This window comes from Pocillopora verrucosa, chromosome 7, assembly GCF_036669915.1.
Source record: "Pocillopora verrucosa isolate sample1 chromosome 7, ASM3666991v2, whole genome shotgun sequence".
NCBI lineage: Eukaryota > Metazoa > Cnidaria > Anthozoa > Scleractinia > Pocilloporidae > Pocillopora > Pocillopora verrucosa.
The window spans coordinates 16,961,193-16,982,665 of record NC_089318.1 but is presented as its reverse complement, the minus strand read 5'-3'; the positions used below and the strand labels follow the sequence as shown (position 1 = coordinate 16,982,665).

The 21,473-nt window shown below is 38.1% G+C and overlaps 1 protein-coding gene across 1 annotated transcript in view; it reads left to right on the top strand.

Moving 5' to 3' along the window:
* Nucleotides 1-21,473, top strand: part of LOC131787205 (matrilin-4-like) — a 402,738-nt gene that overhangs the window by 368,109 nt on the left and 13,156 nt on the right. The gene's annotated exons all lie outside the window — the stretch shown is intronic.

Sequence of the window (21,473 nt, the reverse complement as noted above, 5' to 3'; positions counted from 1 at the left end):
TGTTTGAGTTTTATCACCGTGTGTGAGCTTAAAATCTAGCTGAGCGTGAAAAGCGCATCGAAAATCGTCTCGATACTATTGTATTACCTGTCACGTAACATCGAAAACATCCAAAAAGATATCAAGCCCAAAGCTCTGAGCCTTCGATAGATTGAGGGATTTTGAACAAGAGGTAACCATCTAAACCCTTTTGTGTATTTATGTTGATATGATCTCATAAGCCGCTTATACGCATTGTTTTAAACGAGTCATATTAAGATATTACTTTATCTTTGCGTTCTCCTTCCTCTCTATAGTATTGGAAGCTCACTCCATCTTCACTATATTGCAGCTTGTATTTGGTTACATGATGAAGCCAAATTGTGCTATGTCTTCCCTGCGTTGCCACACCCGTTACTTTGGTGAAGAGATGCCCGAGATCAATCTGCAGCCATGAATTGGCATTAGTTCCAGCCCTCCAACCTCCATTGCCTTTCTCATAATTGAGTCTGCTATTCTTTGGGCCGTGATACGAGGAATACTGGGACGAGGCACTTATGCTTCCATCCGAGATTGCAAAGTTCTCCATGCCGAGAGGTTTTCCACATTCTAAAAGACAAATTATTTACTTACGAGAAAATAACAATAGGTATTGTTAGAGAAGTAATAGAGGAAAAAAATCTAAGGGCGATTCTAAACTTAATATTTCCTTAAAAAATGAAATTTTAGCGATTATTTACTCCGAGCTACTTTTGGGAATAATCATTATGGAGGAGAGTTTATCTTGCAGAGCTTAACAGAATAGACCGATAACTGGTCGTCTTTGATAATTTCTGCATTATGAGTTGACACAGTCATGCATTAGCAATCCTGAGGACTCTATCCACGCCTTAGGTGCTAACAGTTTTAGGGAGGATAGACTGCTAAAGACGGTGTGCATTTTTTCTGTAACCCTGATTGCGTATTCGTCCAGGTGAGGCCAATAAGTCTGAAACAATTGATTTCAATGACATAAATGTGTACCTTGACAACCATAAAGTTCTACTCTCATCCCTATTTGGTTACTCCAGGCAAGAGGTTGAAAGCGGATGTAACGCGCAATGATTGGAACGGTAAGGTTGTGAGAAACGATAGTGTTCTGGTCAAAGTTTCCAGAAAATTCCTGAAACAGATGAGATACCAATAAGTTGGAAATGAACAATTTAAACCTCATTAGTAGATATTTGAATTAAACAATGATATAGCATCGCATGAGAGGAAGAATTGTAGCAGTTTCTACCGGTACCAATGCGGAGCGATCTCCGTGGAAGTGCGGGTCAGAGGTAAGATGTCTGATGTTGTGCAAGCTCACCAAAGCGAAGCGAGAAACGACTCTGAAAAATGCCAATCTCAAACAAGGGGCAACATCCAAACATGAAGCGAAAAATGGAAACCAAGGAAAAGTTGTAGAGGTGCAGTTAGAGAAGCAGACGTTGCTAAACCTATGAATGACTTTTCACCAGTGTGCAGTTTGTTGGATACTTTGACGGTCCAGAAGGTTAATTTGTAGAGGCTTCATGAACTGCGTCAGTGTAAACTATTATGCCCAGCCTACCTTATCTGCAGCAATTCCCTGCTCCTTGTAGTGCTCAAAAGTTACTCCATCGTCACCATACTGTACTTTGTAGCTCTTAACCCACTGAAGGGAATCCGCCTTCCCTTGCGTTGCCACTCGTGTAACTTTAGTGGAGTAGGTAAGCAAATCAATCTGGAACCATTGGTCTGTATTATGTACACCAGCCACCCATCCTCCTACATTCACACCATCTCCTTCAAAATTCAGCCTCCCGTTCCTTGGTCCATGTGAGCTCTTCCATTTCGTGGAGGCTGAAAGTTGCCAATTTAGTATTATTTTGTCCTCCATGCCCAGTGGATCGTTGCAATCTGTAGTATAATTAAAAATAAAGATAGCATCGACAAGATTTATGTAATAGATTACTTTAGACATATTTCATCGAGTGAAAAATGTTAAACCGCAAAAATCAGGGATTCAATACCAGACTTGACTTCTCCTGCTGAATTAGGTTCAAACTTTCACTCCTTTTTTTCAAGAATAGCCAACAGGTTTGGCACTTTAATGCTAGTTTCATGTGATTATTCTATGTTGGAAGTATATTGCCCATCATCAGTAATAATGTGATTGGTGACTTTACCTTTATCACAGTTATCTCCATTATATGCTCCGTGACACTGACAAATGTAACTATTATCAGGCTTTTCTACACAGGATCCTCCATTTTTGCATGGATTGCTTGTGCATGGATGAACTGAAAAATAAATACTAGTTAGTCCACAATATTAGTAGTTTTTGCAGTTTCAATTTAGTTTTTTTTTCTTTATTTTTTGAAAAATGTATCCGGTCTTCCACAATTTTTTATTATTAATATTATTTCTCAATGTTTCTCTTCAGTTAAGGAGGTCTATGTCTATCTCAAGCAATGTTATGGTGCTTTACCTGTTTCCTTATGATCAGATTTTCATTGAGTGGTTCCTGTTAACTAAGTCAAATTGAATAGTAACAAAATACATATATATATATATATATATATATATATATATATTCAAGTGGTGCGGTCATTTTTGTTGAAGAGAAATTCTTAATTTTCATTTTTGGAAACGACCACCGATGCAAAGTTCATTAACAGGAAAGTATAAGCAGACTGTATGGGGCAGAGAGGAGCAAAGCAAAACTAAAGGTGCGTAAGTTGTGGGAATGCACAGGTTTCCTCGTGATGTGTACAATATTAATCGACACTGTATTTTAAGATGCTTTTAAAGTTGAGGAAAACTGGAAAAACATTTCATCATAGCTGATTTACTAGATCTACTAGACTAGTAAATAGTCGAAGCGTTCCACATAACTTTCTTGGACTTGCTTGTTCTTCCCTGCTGACTAGTTTACAGATTAGTGTCAAACATATTAAGAAAGTTTGAAGTAATAATTTTTGTAAACAATATGCCCTCAGGATGCTTTTCTTTAAGGGCTTCTCCCCAAATTCTCAAGAAAACGTAAAATATATCTCGATGGAGCCCGCTTTCGCGATCTTAAAGAAAAAAAAAAAAAAAAGGAAAAAAAAATTTTTTATTAACTATGTCTAAGATAAAAATTTGGGGAGCAACATTTAACATGTTTGAGAATTCTCAGAAAGAATAGCTTGGTTTTCCCCCTGCTGTTTTTATTTTTTATATTTTGGGATAAGAAAGGGAAAAGAGTTCAAAATCTACTTTGCTTGGAACTTGGAACGATAATTTAGAAAAAGAGAGACCAAAAATTCAATTAGTCCTTTTAGAAGAAGTTTATTCGAAAGTAACCAGCCGTTAAAGGGGCAATAGGATAATTCCGATTTCACGATTTCAGAGTATCCTATTCGATCGACAACTCTTTTGTTCCATAAGTCATAGTTGAAATCATGAATCAAATCGAGCCTCACAGAAAGATAGTAAAAAATTTCAAATTTACCGTTTTACTTCAAAGATACAAACTCACTGCGTATGATACTGAGTTAAATCAACATTCATTACGTACGGATTGCAGCGACAGGTCTCTGCCTAAACCTAAACACCTGAGGAAAATGTTTAGAAGATCCTCAACTCTTTTCACGTCTTTTGAAGATGGGTGAGATTGAAGAAAAAGGTTAATAAAGGTAAGGTCCTAAATTGTATTTTTAAACGGTGGTGACGGTAGGAAGGAATTCCGTTTCTAGTGAAATCCGTTGCTACAAGATTTGAAAAAAATATGTCCCGACTAGCTGACTAAGACCATGACTAAAAGCATTTGGGAAAGGACTCCAACCTGCATAGACGAGACCATTGCCAGTTTTCTGCATTAGCCCTTGGACGAAGAACAAAAACGTCTGAAAAATAACATCAAGCAATACATGAACTTGCTGGCTAGCTGGGACAAATCCAAGGTAAAACGTTTCATCTTACCATCCATAGCACTAACGAGCCGTTCGCAAGCATTTTTTATGGTATGCCTTTTGCAAATATTTCGGGGGTGCTCGCACCCTCCTTGGGAACAGTATGCCCTAAACCTCAGATAAACAAGTCAATTATTTTTCCCCTCCGTTCTCGCGCTTCTGAGCGAGGAGAGCTTGTAATAACTGTTTGAGAGCTGCGGCTGACAAATATAAGTTTTTAAAGGGAATTTGTTTTAAAAAGAATGTTGTAGAAAGCAATTACAAAGAACTCAAGGTAAGGATTATTAATTAAAGTAACAATGAAACCCCGCTGATTGCAATTGGCAACACGCTGTCGCTGTTTATAATCCAAATTATGCATGAAGAGAATTGTGTTCATTTCGAGCTCAGCTGAGCTCAGATCAGCTATTGCAGAGGAGATGGTGAGCTTCCAAGCTGTTTGCAATCTCCATAACCATAAACTGGTTAGAACAGGTGACTACAACTTATGCTAAACTTGTCGAAGAAACTCTTTGAATTGTTTATTCTCAGAAGTTAATGACTGCTAAGTGGTTTTGCCGTGTCGGTTTTGTCTTTGTTAAAAAGCGTGTTTTCAACAAATTGGATGCTTTTATCTTGGACATTTTTTAAAACAACTGAGTGCTGATAATTAAACAAACGCATGTTTTGACAACAGTGAAGATCACAATAACCCCGTGGGTGTGTATTATTTAAATGTCACAGAGGTCATTTGTCACATCCACCTATGTTGAAATTGAATATCATTTGTTTTTTTTATTATAGCCTAGAATTTGAAAGTCTGTTTCTCTTCTAGAATAGTACTCAACAAGTCAGTGCAATATAATTTTACTCCAAATTAATGCTTGATTCATTTATTTTAATACGCAACATCGACAAAACCTTACGTTTTTAGGACGCCACTGAAATCATTATAAGCTTATATTGTTTATCTGCTCAATTTTATTCTAGAAAATTACCTTAATTTTGTTTAAGCCTAGAGACCAAGAGATACCATTCATTCACTGTTGTCAGGACGATATCAGACCAAAAGAGTTTTATTTACAACATGTAGCTAAATGAGAAAGAAGCGACACGTTTTACGTAAATCCGTCAGAAATAAATGTGATACGCGGAACTCCTCCATGATTAAAGATAATTGAGAGCGATTGGAAGAGACTGGTTGTTTAACTTCAAGTTACCAAGACACCTACTTTGTGAAAGATTCATGCTGATTTGAATGTTTTTCTTTCATAATTCAAAGTTTTGAGAAGAAGTAATCGCAAAATTATAGATAAAGTTAAATGCTACTATTTACAAATATATTCGGCTAGTTGAATGTTGCTATCAAATAGAGGATATGCCTTACACGGTGGTAGCGCCTCGAAATACACCACTCTGGATAGTCGTTAGCGCTATACTTTGATACGTTTTATGCGAGGATCACTCTTTGATTAATTTTAAGAGGCATAATTTCAATGGGCGACTTTATTAAAGAAGTGAATATGGATAGCGATCATTCCCCTTTGATAAATCAGACAACTGTTCCCTCCAGACAAGACTAATGCTGTATAGTAATTTTTACGTGCTTTTAGCTGTACATATATCAAAATATACATGCATTTGGGGAGTTTAGCGAGAACGCTCAAAAGAGTGCGATTACATTCGGTTACGCCTGGAACATACGTGGCTCTTACGCTCCACTCTCCTCCATTGCTTTTCAAACTTCACGCAAACATCAATGACCGTACCTCAATATACGTTACGCCTAGGGAACAATGTCTTATAGTCAGAATTTTAACAAAGATCGAAAAGCATCAATGGCAGAAGGTTATGACACACCAATGACAACAAACAAGTGTGCTATAAATAGCCACAGGCCAAATTTCGACTTCGTCGCCTGACGAAGACTAGCAGTACAGGCGACGAAACGTCGCGATCAATACACGATCGTTAGCCTGAGTCTTGCATCAAATGACAAACGATTATAAGTTCATTTATCTTAACTTTTTTCATGCCATTATCCTGAGACAGACTGATCGGTTCGTGCATATAATGAGTGAGGTCGTCTTTACTTTTCTTAATCTTCAAATTGACAGAGCGTCTGCAAAGTAAAGAAAAAAGTATCAGTCTTTCACCATGCTATTGCTTCCCTATTACTACGGATCAATATCTGTATCTAGGCCGAAGGTGCTATGTAACAAAGCCATTTATATTTACGACAGAACGGCTTATCAATGAAAACGAAGATTGACAGTTCGGTCAATGATAATGAAATATACTTGCCAGGATTTGAGATTGTTAGGAAAGATCGCTCTGTTAATGGCCGAAGTGGTGGTGGCATATATTTACGGAGTAACATAAATTACCAGATCCGTAACGATTTATGTGATGACCGTCATGAAAGTGTTGTCATCGAAATTATCAGACCCCACTCCAGACCTTTTATTGTCAGTACGTGGTATAAACCTCCAAATTCTCCCTAAGATATCTTTCGGCAATTTGAGTCTTTAATCGATAAAGTGGACTATGAACAGAAAGACTTTTATCTCTTGGGTGATCTAAACTGTAATATGCATGATGGATCAAATCATCATCCATCCACTTTAACGAACATACTTGATATATATGGACTAAGTCAATTGATTTCTGAGGCGACTAGAATTACACCCACTTCGAGTACGTTGATTGACCTCTGTATAACTAGTTCGCCCGAAAAAATATCAAAAGCTGGTGTAGTTCATCTCGGTATCAGCGATCATTCTCTGGTCTTCATGACTCTTAAAATCTGCTACGAACAAACTGATAATCATCGCACGATTGAGACGCGCGCTTTCAAAAATTTCAACCACCACCATTTCCTCGACGATGTTGCACAACAGCCATGGCATAAATTTTTTTGAGAGACAAATCCGGAAGTGATGTGGGATGTTTGGAAAAATTTATTTATGGAAGTAGTTGATAAGCATGCCCCATTTCAAAATAAACGGGTCTCCAATAAACACTCCCCGTGGATTACATATGAACTGACTCGCAAAATTTATAAACGGAATTATTATGGTAAAATGCGACTAAATTTCGTAAAATGCGACTCTTAAACGTTCGTAAAAATACCTTAAATGTTCGTAAAATGCGACTAACTATTCATAAAATGCAACCGTTAAATGTTCGTAAAATGTGACAGTTAAATTTTCGTGAAATGCGACCAAAATGTTTGTAAAATGCAACCGTTAAATTTTCGCAAAATGCAGCTGTGAAATGTTCGTAAAAATACGCCCTTAAATGTTTGTAAAATGCGACGGTTAAAAGTTCGAAAAAATGCGACTAAATTTCATGAAATACGCCCGTTAAATGTTCGTAAACTGCAACCGTGAAATGCTAGTAAAATGCGACTGTAAAGTGTTCTTAAATTGCGACCGCTACGTGTTAGTAAAGTTCAAATTGAGTGTTCGTAAAATGAGCCTGTTCAGTGTTTGTGAAATTCGATTGTGAAGTGTTCGTTTAGGTTTTTTTAGAGTGCGATCCTTGAGTGCTTGCAAACTGTGGCAGTTTCGTGTTCGTAAAATGCATGACTTAAGAGGCGTCTGGTAGAATGCACTACAACAAAAAGTCCTTCAGATTCACGAGTTTGAATTACTCTTAAAATGCCGAATGTAAAGGGTTCTGGATGTAAGTTGCTGGGACAGAACAGCCGAGAGATTGTCGTTGGATTTAAGATTGCAAACTTTCTTGGGTGGCAATTAAATTAAGTCAAGGGTGGCAGTTAAAATATGCCAGTTAAGTGTTTATAAAATTCACGGCATTCAATTACCTGTAACCCTAGTATTTAAGACCTCAGGAAGAGAGTTAAAGCGGTGTAAAACATGAGAATTTGAGGTCAATGAATTGATTTAGGAATCTTACACTACCGAATGTCCGTGGAAATATGATTTTTAGAGTGCCAGGAAATAATGAACAATGGGAAATAATTTGAAGATTGCCTAGATTGTTAGGGGTAGGGTATCAACTGGGTTTGGCCATCATCACTGAATTTCAGACACGAAACACTTTTTCGGCTCGTCTTATCACGCACCCAACACCTGTTTACTTAAAGTGGATGTAATTTAATTATTAAGTCATAGAGAAAGAAATAACAAATTAATAACTAAACAAAGAATAAATAACTAATTAATAACTAAACAAAGAATAAATTTGAAAAAACGACTTTTCTTGGACTGTTTTCTTACCTTGGTATGTTCTTATTCTGTCTTGAAAGTCACCTGCGAACAAAAGCAGAGTACGAGATATCAATTCTGAATCAAATCCCCAAACTTACGGTTAATCGTTCAGGACAAACCCCATGAAGTCGGCACCGTTCGTGCCTTCGTTTCAAGTACCTCATTGTGTTCTCATCCCTAATCGCTCCTGTACCTCGTTGAAATGATGCTGGCCAGGAGGTGTTTCTTTTTTTTAAATCACTTGTTTAAAGCGAATGTTATCGAATTACTACTTAAACCTAACGACATAGTTTGAAGCTACACTGGTTTGCAGATTTAATGAATGTAACCGAAGAAGTTACAATTCATAGACCCAACGTTTCGACACTCCTGTCTAGTGCCTTTATCAGGGGTGACAGGAGTGTCGAAACGTTGGGTCTATGAATTGTAACTTCTTCGGTTACATTCATTAAATCTGCAAACCAGTGTAGCTTCAAACTATGTCTGATTGTCCACCTGGTTGCCGTGTGAACTTTAATATATTTTAAACCTAACGACTTAGTACTATTGGAAAATCAAAGGGATTAAACCACCATGCTGAAAACCCAGAAAAACAAGCAAACAAAAAATGGACATTATCGATCTAAAAACAAAAATATCAAAACGAAACTATTGGAGCTAAAGAGAAAAAACCCAAAACTTCCAAGTGTTATGAAACTGAAAATTTGGAACTAAGATTGATTTTTCGTATCATGCGAACACTTCTTACCGTTCCACTATCATTGAGATCGAGATTTATACAATGCGAACACATCTTAACGTTCCACTATCATCGCTGGAAGCATGTATTTAGAATATGCTGAACACATTTAAAAATAATATGAAAAACAATAATAACATAAAAGATAATTAAATCTCTGTAAAATGAAGTGTCTATAATTCTCTCCAGAGACATAGAAAATTATACTTACTTCATCAAAATTTTTTGCGGGTCCTGCCGGCGGCTGTTAGAATAAAAGCATAATGAGAGATATGGTGGTCACATTGACGCCAACCAATGAGCTAATTCAAGTAAAACTCTATCTAGGAGGTCCAATGTTTTCCTAATCAAAGGTGTACTTAAACGTTCGTAGATCCATCAATTTAACCATCAGTTTTTAAAAGATATAAATACACCTAATCTCATTACGGGTCAGCGCCTGGATTCTTTTTTGACGAACCTAGGATTTAATATTTTTCAAAGTTAACAGCTTTCCTCTCCATCAAGCTCCAAGGAACGACAGTCCTTTTTCCCTCAGCTTCACGTGTGAAGTAAAACTTAACTTTCGTTGTACTTTTGCCTGACGCAAGCAAAGTTCAAAAGTACTATTAAATCAATTAAGTCGTGTAATTTTAGCTGGGCTCTAAAAGGTCCTGACTGTTGAATTAAGGGCTTAGTTATGACTTTACATTCCCCTTACTGTGATTAATTTTCCTTATCAACTCTGTTGATAGAACCAAATGATCAAGATTCAATAGGCAAGGAGCAGGTAGATTATTTTTACTCTCTATTATTTAGCAACTGGTCATGCATCAATCAAAGCCAATGTTTATTATATATAGAAAAGGCATTTTAGATCAATACAGGGGATGCACATGACATAGAAAGTATCCAAAGTGGCTATGAATATTAGTGCAAAAGTAATTACCCATTCGCTCTCTGGTTCGGTGACATCAAGGTCTCCTTCTTCCTCCTCTGTCTATGAACATTTTTCTAAGAACTATGTATTCATCTATGGTAGGCTTGCAATAGATCTAAGTGTGTCAGTTGCCTAGCCTTGAAATGTTTAGTAAGGGAAATTTTAATGAGAGCTACTTTGCTACCACTAAGCTTAGAAAAGGTTGTTACTGGAATTCTGATCAATGATTTCAGGCCATCTCAAATTTATTTAAATCAACGATCATTATAAGCATTCTGCAAGGTATTTTCAGAACTTTGCTTTCATAACCTTCGTTTGCGGTATCATATGAAATTGGAGATGCAATTGACACTTATTGCCGCTGTTTTCATGCGAAAACACAAACGCTTAAGACTCTTTAAATCTACCAGGTACCTGCTCTTATCCACTTACCACACGCTCACGTTGTTTTCCTTTGTCTGCGGCCTCCTATCGATACAGATATCCACAGTAAGCGTAAGTCAAATGTTTACATAATACGTATTCTTGAGCGAAAAACAAGTGATCTTTAGTGTGTAAAAATAAAAAATTCCAAATGACGGAGTGCATTTAATTGAAAATTAATTAAGTAATTATCTTGGTATGATCCCGGAGGAAAATTAGTAACAACGTTAATGACTATTAAGAGCGCCGAAAAGGAATGCAGTCTGTTATCTCATACCACCAAACACTCCAAAGATTTTGCTGTCGTCATAAAGAGTGGACTTTCAGTCGATATGTCAAGTATGGGACGCGCTTGTCGATTCTATTATCAATTTTTAAACCAGAGCATTTCAACATCCTCATATAAACCAGGGAAGTCCCGACACCTTACAAAGCACGAGCTCTCAATTATTATTTAAAAAATGCACGAGCTTTCAAATGTCTTAAAACGCACGATGTATCAGTTGTCTTACAAAGCACGATGCCTTAAATGACTTGAAAAGCACGGTGTCTCAAATGTCTTGAAAAGCACGATGTCTCAATGTCTTAAAAAACACGATGTGACAAATGTCTTATAGAGCACGATGTCACAAAGGTCTTATAAAGCAGGATGTCTCAAGTGTCCTATAAAGCACGATGTCTCGATACGATAGTTCAAATGCAGTAGTTTGTTCACATCTTATTCTTGCATATACTGTATGACTCACTATAATAAATGCGGTAGAATTGGAATGAAATGGCTGTTTGTTTTTTTTTGTTTGTTTGTTTTTTTTTTTTACCTTTATTGAGGAATGTTGTGTTGTGATTGAAAAGAACATCGACAAAAAGCTTGCAAATAGAATTAGTTACCAGTATGATACAAAGGATGCTTAAAAGGAAAGTCTGGTAGGAGGGTCCAAATCTGCGAAGGGGGTCCATATCCGCTGAGCGGATTTGGACGGGGGGGGGGGTCCAAATCCGCTGTGACACCGGCATTCCAGGGTTGAAATCAGGGCTTAAATACCCAAAGCCACTCCAATCTTTGCTTTTCATGAATCAAGTAAACCTTTTTAAAACTTAAAATTCTCATTAAAATGTAATTCAGTCCATTTTAATACCTTTCGATTCTAATTCGTTACACTAACTAATTTTGGTTTCAATTTGTAGAACCCGCGAAACAGGCCATATGGCAAGGGTAAAAATTTGCACAATCGCGTCACGAAATATATCAAGCTGGGTTTGTTCAGTTGATTTTGATGGTCGCAAGGAAATGTCGTTTTTGTCGCTTAAAACCGTTGTGGTCTATAAGAGCGTAACATCATTAGTGACGGAAACAAATCTGGGGAAAGGAAGGTTAGTTCATCGGGTTCCGTAAACTAAATCTCAGGAGAAACTGCAATAATTGTTTCAGAATGTATGCGAATTGTTTTGTAAATATAAACACTGTAACCTATTTTAACTTGTTTTTGTGTCCTTTTAAGCAACGCGATATGTCTGTTATGACCAGAGTGCAAAATTTTGTTCTTTAGTTTTAATCTTCTCCACACTGTGCGTAGTTCATGACCTGATATTTCAACGTAAATTATCGAGAAGGCGCCTTCCTATCACCTTTGTCTACTTTGTAAGTCACGCAAGCGCGCAATCGTTACAATCGTCACGATCACGTTTACGCAACGTTTTAGCACATCTCGGCATCTAATCTCCATTCAATTGCCATGAAAACCTAAAATCCTCAACGTAGAAGATAAACGAACGAAGTTTGAACGGTCAAAGGGAGATCTTGATCAATTCTAATAATCATGAAAATGATCTTTGACACGAACGCAATTGAGCAAACACGTGGATTGCGTTGTTTTCAAGAAGTTGGTGGATGGAAGCTAGAGATATACCCGCGGGTTTGAGGCAATCCGTGGCCTCATTGGTGCATAGACTATGCACTGATATGCTTTTTCAGCCCGATTAACGCCTGCATTTTGAGAATTCTTTCTTACAAAGTAGTGAATTTTTGATATGCAAATTAAGGTCGAGGAGAAGGGTCTCCTCTGATCACGCTGGTATGAAAAATATTTCAGCTGAAGTTTCCATATTTTGTCTGTAAACTAACTGAATACACCTTGTAACTTGCAGCAAGATAGAATTCCGTGAGCTACATTGTTGCAGTCGCTGCGCGCTGGACAAAATCTTTGAAATTTACACTTTCGATCGCTGTCCACATGGTTGGTTTGGCCAAAAATCGTTTTTGGCTTGTGGCGACGCAAAAAAGGAGAATTGGAGAACAACTAAATTATTTTTGAAACATTTTTCCTAAACCCTTTTCATGGGCAAAAAATAAAAGAAAACTTTTTCCGACGGGAAGTCGAGAGGACCGCTCTTAGCGAGAGTGGCACTTAATTTTTACACTAATACCTCAATTTGTTACTTCGTTTTTCATTTCAGTTTTAGTAGTAATATTTTTTAATATCTTACCTGACTTCTCTGCAAACATTTTTTTAACCCTATCACGTTTACAAACAATTTATTTTCTCTTTTCAGACCCTGAATACAATTTTTTTAACGGTTTTCATACCTGCCCTTCAAAAAAAATAATGGTCCGTATGCTGGTATAGAAGAACTGTTCAAAATTACAACGCTACGTTGTTGAATTAGAAAGAAATGGATGAAAAGATTCTTCACATTCTACATATTTTACCTTTCATAAAATGATATTTGAGAAGGAGAAAAGAAACGGCGGAAAAAAGACAGCTCAAAAGTTTTACCTTTTCATCTTAATCATTTGATATGAAAAAAAACTGGTTTTGTGGAGTCTAGTAATAGTCTTAGAGCTGGAAACAAATGCTGTTCCAGAAAGTTTTACCAACGGTTTTTGTACGATTGTTTATAAAAGAAATATAGCCCTTTCTGGCTTGCTGGTATGTCGGCTGATAAAGTCCTTGACTGTGGTATCGTCCCCAAAATTGTCACATTCGCCCTCGAATCTTTTCGGTCGAATTTTCATTTTTCGAACACTCTTTCAGCCAAGGACATTGTCAGTCCACATACCAGCGGCCTGATGGGATTTATTTACTAAATATGTAAATATACATATGTATGTATCTGACTCTTTTTCCAGTATCAAAGAGGGCGTCGTGCAGGGAACGGACCTTGTTGGGTATTTGGCGTTATATCCACCGAGCACATACCCTGCAGGGGATATTTTCAAGTAGTGCAACGAAGAGATCGGGCAACTCTGTGCAAAATCCTACAGAGAGTACTCCTTCCTGGCTCCGAGGTCCACACTGACGATTGGGCTGCGTACAGAAACTTGCATCGCCACGTTCCCAACGTGACGGTGCATAGAAGCGTGGTCCACCACGACAACTTCGTTGATCTCCTGACTAGAGTCCACGCTCAGGAGGCAGAGTCAGCTTGGGCACGGCTAAAATACCACATAAAGAGAGAAAGGGAGTTAGAAGAGAGGACATCCCCGCTTTCCTCCATGAGCAGATGTGGCGAGATTGGAGAGGAGGAGCAGACGTGTTCCGCAGTCTTAGAGTTTTAATAGCTAAATATCATCCACTCTAACAGAACGTGCCTTTGCGTGAGTGATGGTAAATATTGCGCTAATTTCGTCTTTTTCTCGTTCAAAGTTCTATTTTGTAACCCGTCAGATACTAAATTAGTTTGTAAACTTGCGGAGACGATAATTTTCCTCTCTAACATCATTAAACACAAATCGCTTCTCCAAATTCGGGTGTGACGATTTATTGTACCAACCAATTACCTCATATCTGTCTACGTTTCAGAGAGCGAGTTTCAGCAATGAATCTCTATATGTCAAAAATTCCAAGAACATTCCGTCGCTTGGCGGAGGCTCCTGTGGACCAACGTAAAATGTTGAATGTATTACCGTGGACAAGGACATGAATTGCCTGTCAAGATAACGGGCGGAAACTTACTAACTAGCAATCACTGCTATGATTTCTGATGTTCTCACTTAAAACTCGAAGGCGACGCATCAAATGTGGAAAACGTAAACCGAAACCATTTAGCATGGTCGCTAAACAACTAAAAAAAACAAATAAAAATTAAATGATGTTCTCTCCTTTGTTTCCACCATGCAATAACTAAAAACAGAAAAAACAAAAAAACAAAAAAACAAATCGAAGAGTTTTTCCCTTAGGAAATTGACGAAATTGACGGTTGTTGACATGAGTTGAATCTCCGTCTAATGAGAGGGTTTTTCTTTTCCCTGAAGTGCGAAATTACCTCACCTAAAAACATTATCTGTATGTGAGGTCAAAAGAAATTTTTAACGTATAAAATTAAAGTTGACTCTCAACTTACTTTCAAGTAAAATGTAATGTTACTTGAAACTTTGAAGAAAAAACATTATGCGACGCACCAAGTACAAATGACTGGCATAATGTGTGGGTCAGCGAAGTCGCTTTTGAGTTTCTTGCATATAGATTTAACAAAAGGGAGACTTCTCAGAAACTTGCAAAGAAATAAATTATGACAGCCTGTTGTGAAGTACGCGAGCATTTTGGACTTCAATTTCAAGAAAACATATTTGAAGGTGCGATGGCTATCTTCCATCAAAAAGTGACTTTTTAAAAATTGCGAAACAAGTTTGAGCTATCCATACTGAAAAAAAAAAGTGTTTTAGGACCAAAGATTCAACTTCGCGAAATCTTTTGTTGCCTTAAATGACAGATTGCTCCATCGGTATGCTCCTAGTCCTCTACTAGAACGCCTCTGAAGCGAGCGCTCCTTTCGACGTGCACGAGTTTGATAGACTCATAAACTCTTTCGTGAAAAGCTTATTTGCTTAGGGTATAGAGGCGAAACGTTTTAAAAGAAAACTTATTTTAAAGTTACATTCGCAATGAAACAACAACAACATACTCAAGCGTGTCGCCTGAACAACGTTACCTCCGTTGAGTCGACCTCAGCGATATTTAAAAGGAATTTTTACGTGAAATTCGGCAGGCATCGCGACCTTTCCCATATATGGTTGTTCCAGGAGGTTATTGCTTGAACGTAAATTAACTTAACGTATGTCTTTAATTTTTTCATGTTATATTTCTATTCTATTTTTTAATTTTGCATTACTTGTCCGTTGGGTCGATGGCCAAGGTCTCTGACCAGTGTGGTTATTCCCTATGAGGTCACTGCGCCGCAACAACTCAACACGGACTTGTTTAAAGTCCTGCCTGCTTTTTTCTTTTCTCTTTCGTTTTTTTGTTTTTGTTTGTTTGTTTGTTTTGTGATACGCGAAGAAATAATTGTAACCTAATCCAAGTATTAGATCTTTCCCTATCTCTCTTCTGTGTATCATTGGTATGACTATCGATGTCGCTCGTGGTTGAAATCACCATCCAATCACAGTGTTAAAAAGGAGGCGCGAAACGCTCTGTTCACGAATTTGCAGGCGGCAAGTAGGGCCAATAAGCTGAGAGCGATCAGTGGCGATCTTGTAGACAAATGAAATGTGAACATAAAATCTGTTACTTAAAATGTTGAAACAAAAAAGTCAGCGTTAGCAATCGTTTCTCACGTCTATAGTTTTGCTCCATATTGAAACAAATCAAGTTATTCCCCTCCTTTCCTATGGCTTCCCCTTCGACAAAGTTGCGCGTGAGTAAAAGTGGTGACCTTAAATTCAACGTGCACAAGCAAAGCTAATCATGGAATATCACGAAAAAGAAATTGTCGTGATCTTGAACAAAATTCTCACAGTTAGCAATAATAGGGAAAAAAACAGGCCAACAGGCGTCCGGATCTAGCCAAATGTTGTCAGGACATTCACCGAGGTTTGGCCGACTTTCACACATTGGGTGTTAGTACTCGTGTGGTCTTTAAGTCGCGATCGCTATCTTTTTTCTAACAAAAATGCCTTCATGAATGAAAGTGATCTTCGCAGTGATGTGCACTACTTAGGCAGTAGTGAAAATAAGGCCTGAAAAAATTTCAGGCCTGTACGGGATTTGAACCCATGACCTCTGCGATACCGGTGCAGCGCTCTACCAACTGAGCTAACAAGCCAACTGGGAGCTGATCATGATGGTGGTTCTAAATAAACCCGTCAAGTGATGAATATACGGTTAAGAATATATGAAAGTCATATATTTGAACTGCGGATAAAGACATGAATGAAAGTGATCTTCGCAGTGATGTGCACTACTTAGGCAGTAGTGAAAATAAGGCCTGAAAAAAATTTCAGGCCTGTACGGGATTTGAACCCATGACCTCTGCGATACCGGTGCAGGCCTTATTTTCACACATTTTGCAAGGTTCAATCAGAAAATTAAGGATGTGGTCTTCACAAGACTATTTTGATTTTATCGACCTTACCGGTTTCCCGCAGGAATTTTTATGTGAGATTTGGTATGTATCGCGAACTTTTCAAGTCATGGTTGTCGCATGGTTATTCCTAATTTATCTTTATTCATGTTGCAGTACTTTTCCAATGGTCGATGCTAAAATATGTGACCCGTGTGGTCATTCCGTTTGCGGTCACTGCGCTGAACGAATGGTGGAAAACGGGGCATGTAACTGCCATATGTGCAGGCAGCCAAGAATAAGTTTCTGTAGAAACTTGTTTGCGGCTAAAATGATGCAAGGCATGACAGCCAAGTGCCTAGGCTGTGAGAGGGATGTGCCCCCCGAGGATATCAGGCAGCATGTTATCCACGACTGCCAAGAAATCGAGCAGCAATGTGGCTTGTGCTCAGCCAAGTTTAAGCGGGGAGATGCGTTACAGCACAAGTCAGTCTGCCCAGAAGAAGAGATATGGTGTGCCTGTGGGCAACAACTCCTCCTTAAAGAGAATCCTCAACATTTGAAAGCGGATTGTGATTATGTCGAATTGTCCTGCCCTCTGGGGTTAACTTCCACCATGAAAAGGCCAGATAGTAATGCTCAATGTAGTAAATGTTCAAAACGGGTCAAAGCTTTTTCGTAAAGCTTTACTAGTTGAACAAGGTAACAAATAAACTGGTCAAGCGATCAAACTTGAGCTTAAAATTCTTAGCGCTAGAGGAGATACCAAGGCTCTAACGCTCTTCAGTGATGGTTCGGACAAATTATTTCAACAGATGGACAAGATTCATACTTTGCAAACTTTTGCGAGAATCTGTTGATCTTCTTGTAGAATACTGTTTTCGAGTCCATTTTCAAGTGTGACCCTAGTTTTGCAATCGGAAAAAAATTGTAATTTTCATCTTAGCACGATAACTTTGGACTAACGCAGTAGTTTTGAGACATTTGCACAAACTGATTTTGAGAAATTTGCACTCAAGTCTTGACGGATGACGTCTATAATATCATTGGCAATTGCATTTTTTATTATAATTTTTTTAGCATGTTGAAAGTCTTCACGGGCAGGAGATTCTGGTACCTGGTCTCGTCATTTCCATTGCGTTTACATAAATTTATCAGTAGTGGGCCTCGCTCGTGCAAAATGTTTCTCCTGAAAGCTCACGCTTTGTCATTGTCATGGATGTTCTGCAGAACATACTTCAGAACTTTTGCCAAGTGCGACGTACGCCTCACTGAATTTCATTAAAAATTCGACGCGCACGTTTCAGGCGTCCAATCCGTTGGGCTGAACGCAAAACAATTTAGGGTTTTAGAGGGGCTGAATGAGGAACACATTTAAAACCTTTTTTCATTTAAAATCGTTTCGATCATGTAACAATTAACTTTTTTCTCCCGGTAGTAGTTTTGGGTGTCAGTTAAACGCCACGTCAATGAATTACACAAACAACCATTATAGCGGCATATTTATAACTTGGCCTCTATCGTGCATGTCAACTGTGGCTTACTTAATTACTCCTGTGTTTCAAACTCGACAAAGCGACGAATATACTGGTAATTATTTTCATTCTAAAATTTGCAACTAACTCTACATGATACGCTTGACACGAAGATCGATCTGCCACATCTTCTCTAAGTGTGTTTCTCATTGAATTTGGTTGAAAGCAACCCTCAGTTATATAATGTCTGCCGTTTGTGTTCGTTTGCCGGTCTAGTTACGATAGTTTTTTTAATTACGTGTTTCTTTCTTTAGTTTTTAACGAGATTCTGTACGGTCGAAATTAATTAATATGGGGTTGGCTGACTCTGACTGAAATTCTCTCCTTTCAAGCGCAGATATTTGATTCCAGCCCACATGGCTACCTGTGGAAAAGTAATGAACGCGTGCCAGGTAGCTGGCTGTCACACTTATCTTCGCCGGGAAGAAATTGCGGCGCATGACAGCTGCTCCACTTCCCGCCATCTCGACCTAATGGAGCAGGAAAGTTCAAAGACTTTGTGGGAAGCAGTTATGTTAAGTTAAGATGCTTTTTATTAATTCCAACCCAAACCGTCAAATCCGGACGCAACAATGGAGTTTTATTAAGTACAATTGCGACGCTTTGATTTCTTTTCCGGATGTAACCTTATTGAATTTATTTCCTTCGCAGAATCATCTCCTCGTCGAACCTATTAGAGGGGAAGAAAAAGCAATCTTCACCTGGAGGATTCCGCCGGACATGCACGGCTCATTGGGGTCACCAATTTTCTTAAAGTTTAATAGAAAGTGGAAATTACTTTTGGACAAGGACAGGAAGAATCTTCAGGTCCACTTCGTCCAAGGGGTGGGTCCCATTTCACTGCTAGCAAGGTAACTGTTTTGAATTAGAATTTTACGATTGGGGAAATATGTGGATTTGGATGAAGATCGAAAGTGAAAACATGTCATAAACTTTTCCTTCCAAAATTTACAGAGTGCTAAGTTAACCTGAATTATCTCCTGTGTAAACCGTGTAACCATCCTCGAATAGGCACTACAATGAAATGTATTCCTGACTTGTCAGATGGCTGAAAAATAATTATTTCGCTCAGTACAAGATAGCGTGAAACTTGAAAATCAGGTTAAAGCGCCTAAGAACCGAGTCATGGAATGTCTTGAAAACCGTGTTTCGAATGTTTCGGTGAACCTGGATATCCAATTGCTTACAAACCAAGCTTTGAACTAAGAAAAACCGGAAAAAGGAAAACAAACTCGAGCTAAAAGAGATCATAAAAAAGCTGACCAATGGCTCATAAAACCTTTTAGGAGAAACTTGGTTATGTTGTGTCTTGAAAACCAGTTAATCGCAATACCCTAAAATAATCCTAGGTCACTGGATGCCTCATAACGCATAGCGACACAGTTGTTAAACGTTTCAAAAAGTAATGAATTAAAATAAATATTGCTTTCTTCCTTCAACAGCTTCGCTGTCTTTACTGATGAACAGAAAATCGAGGCCTATAGGGAGATTGCTCCCTGCAGGATTCATCTCAAAGAGGGCGAGCACTTTGTTGTTTCTTTGACCGGAGGAAAATCGGTGGAGGTCATCACCATAAAAATGGAAATAGTGAAGCTACATGTCGGTAAAAGGCGTTAGCTAAGGCGGTTGCGGGAACCGGCTGTTCGCTTTATTATACTTGTAAATAAAAAAATAATAACGTTGCTGTTTAGTCACCGGGCCTAATCTTTTGTACATTTATGTTTTGTTCTAGTAACTCATCAATAAATTTTGATGAACATGTTATTTTTGCCTTTGAGTGATTAATAAGTTTGAGTTATTTTAGCCTGTTTTAGGCTCTAACTATAGCGGGCGAGCCATGGACGACTGTCGCGGCTGCATGAACCCGCCATTTCGTTCTTTTGCTCATTTCCATTAACCGAGAGCCTAGCAGTGGTTAGAGTTATTTAGCTCCCTCTCGCTTTGACTAAAGAGCTTTTTGTGTTTAATCGCCACCCATCAGTGAACTGTTGCAATCTTAATTCCAACGACAATCTTTCAGTTGTTCCGTCCCTGCAACTTACATCCAGAACCCTTTACATTCGGCATTTTAAGAGTAATTCAAACTCGTGCATCTGAAGGACTTTTTGTAGTCGTGCATTCAACCAGACGCTTCTCAAATCATGCATGTTACGAACAGTCTACGGTCGTGCACTTTAGAGCACTAAACTGTCGCATTTTACGAACGATTAATGGTCCCATTTTTGAGAACACTTCACGGTCGCATTTTACGAAAACACAACGGGTGCACTTTTGGAAAATTTTAAGAAAAATTTACAGTCACATTTTACGAACTCTAATCAAACGCATTCACAAACACTTAACGGGCGCATTTTATGAACACTCAACTAGCAAATTTTACGAACGCTTAATGGGCGCATTTTACGAACACGTAATAGTCGCAAATTAACAACCTTTAAGAGCGATGGTCAGGAAATATCGACCAAAATCTTAATTTCGTGGCAAGAGTGGAAAAATCGCTTTCTTTCGTTTTTTGTCCATAAATAGCTTTTAGGTGGATAAGATACCTGATGTGGATCGTTCCCGCCAAAAGCTTTTTATTTTTTAAAAAAAATTAGAATATCAGTTTTTGTGGTCGGAGTCACAAAATTGGCTAATCATTTACGTGAAATTTGCATACATCAACTTGCCTCTCGTTCGCAAACAAAGTCGCACGGAGAAATTTGGACACTTTATTTCAACAGAATCACTGTTCTTCTTTTACTAGAAGATTCTTTTAGAGCAAAAGCGACACTCACCGAGCAGAAATTATTCAAAAATGAGGAATAGGTTTTATGGATAACAAAAACTCCGTTTTGTTATTGATTTTCGACGGCAATATTGCACATGTGGTATAACTCCAAATTGACTTCATTCTATTTAAATCCCACATTCAGACATACATCTAAAACATACCTGGGAATTAGCTTGGGTTATTGAATGAAATCTCTATAAGGCGGTATCGAAGTTAAGGAATTTTCATGGTGGGTTGGCGGTAATTGTGTAAACACTTCCAGTTTCGAAATCCATGAAAGTGGATATTTGATCCCCAAATACTCATTTTTCTTAATCCTTGTAGGTTTTACAGTTGCAAAGTTGCGTTTTTACTTAAAGAGTGAGATAGAAAAGCCAAACTGGGTGAATTTTAGCCATTTTGAAACACTTAACTCTATCGACCAAAGACTCCGCGTGACGAATTGTTTCGTGACTAAACGTGATATTGGGGAGTCGACCAGTCACGGAATCACAATATTAACACTGCATTTCTTGACGGCGTATGAGAACAGTGTAAGGTATAATTGAATGAGTAAAACAGCAAGTTTTGGAAAATATGGCTCTCAAAACTCGGTTACCATGGTAACGTCAATGCTGACGTACAAGTCACGACGACTTTAAAATGTCCCCAGA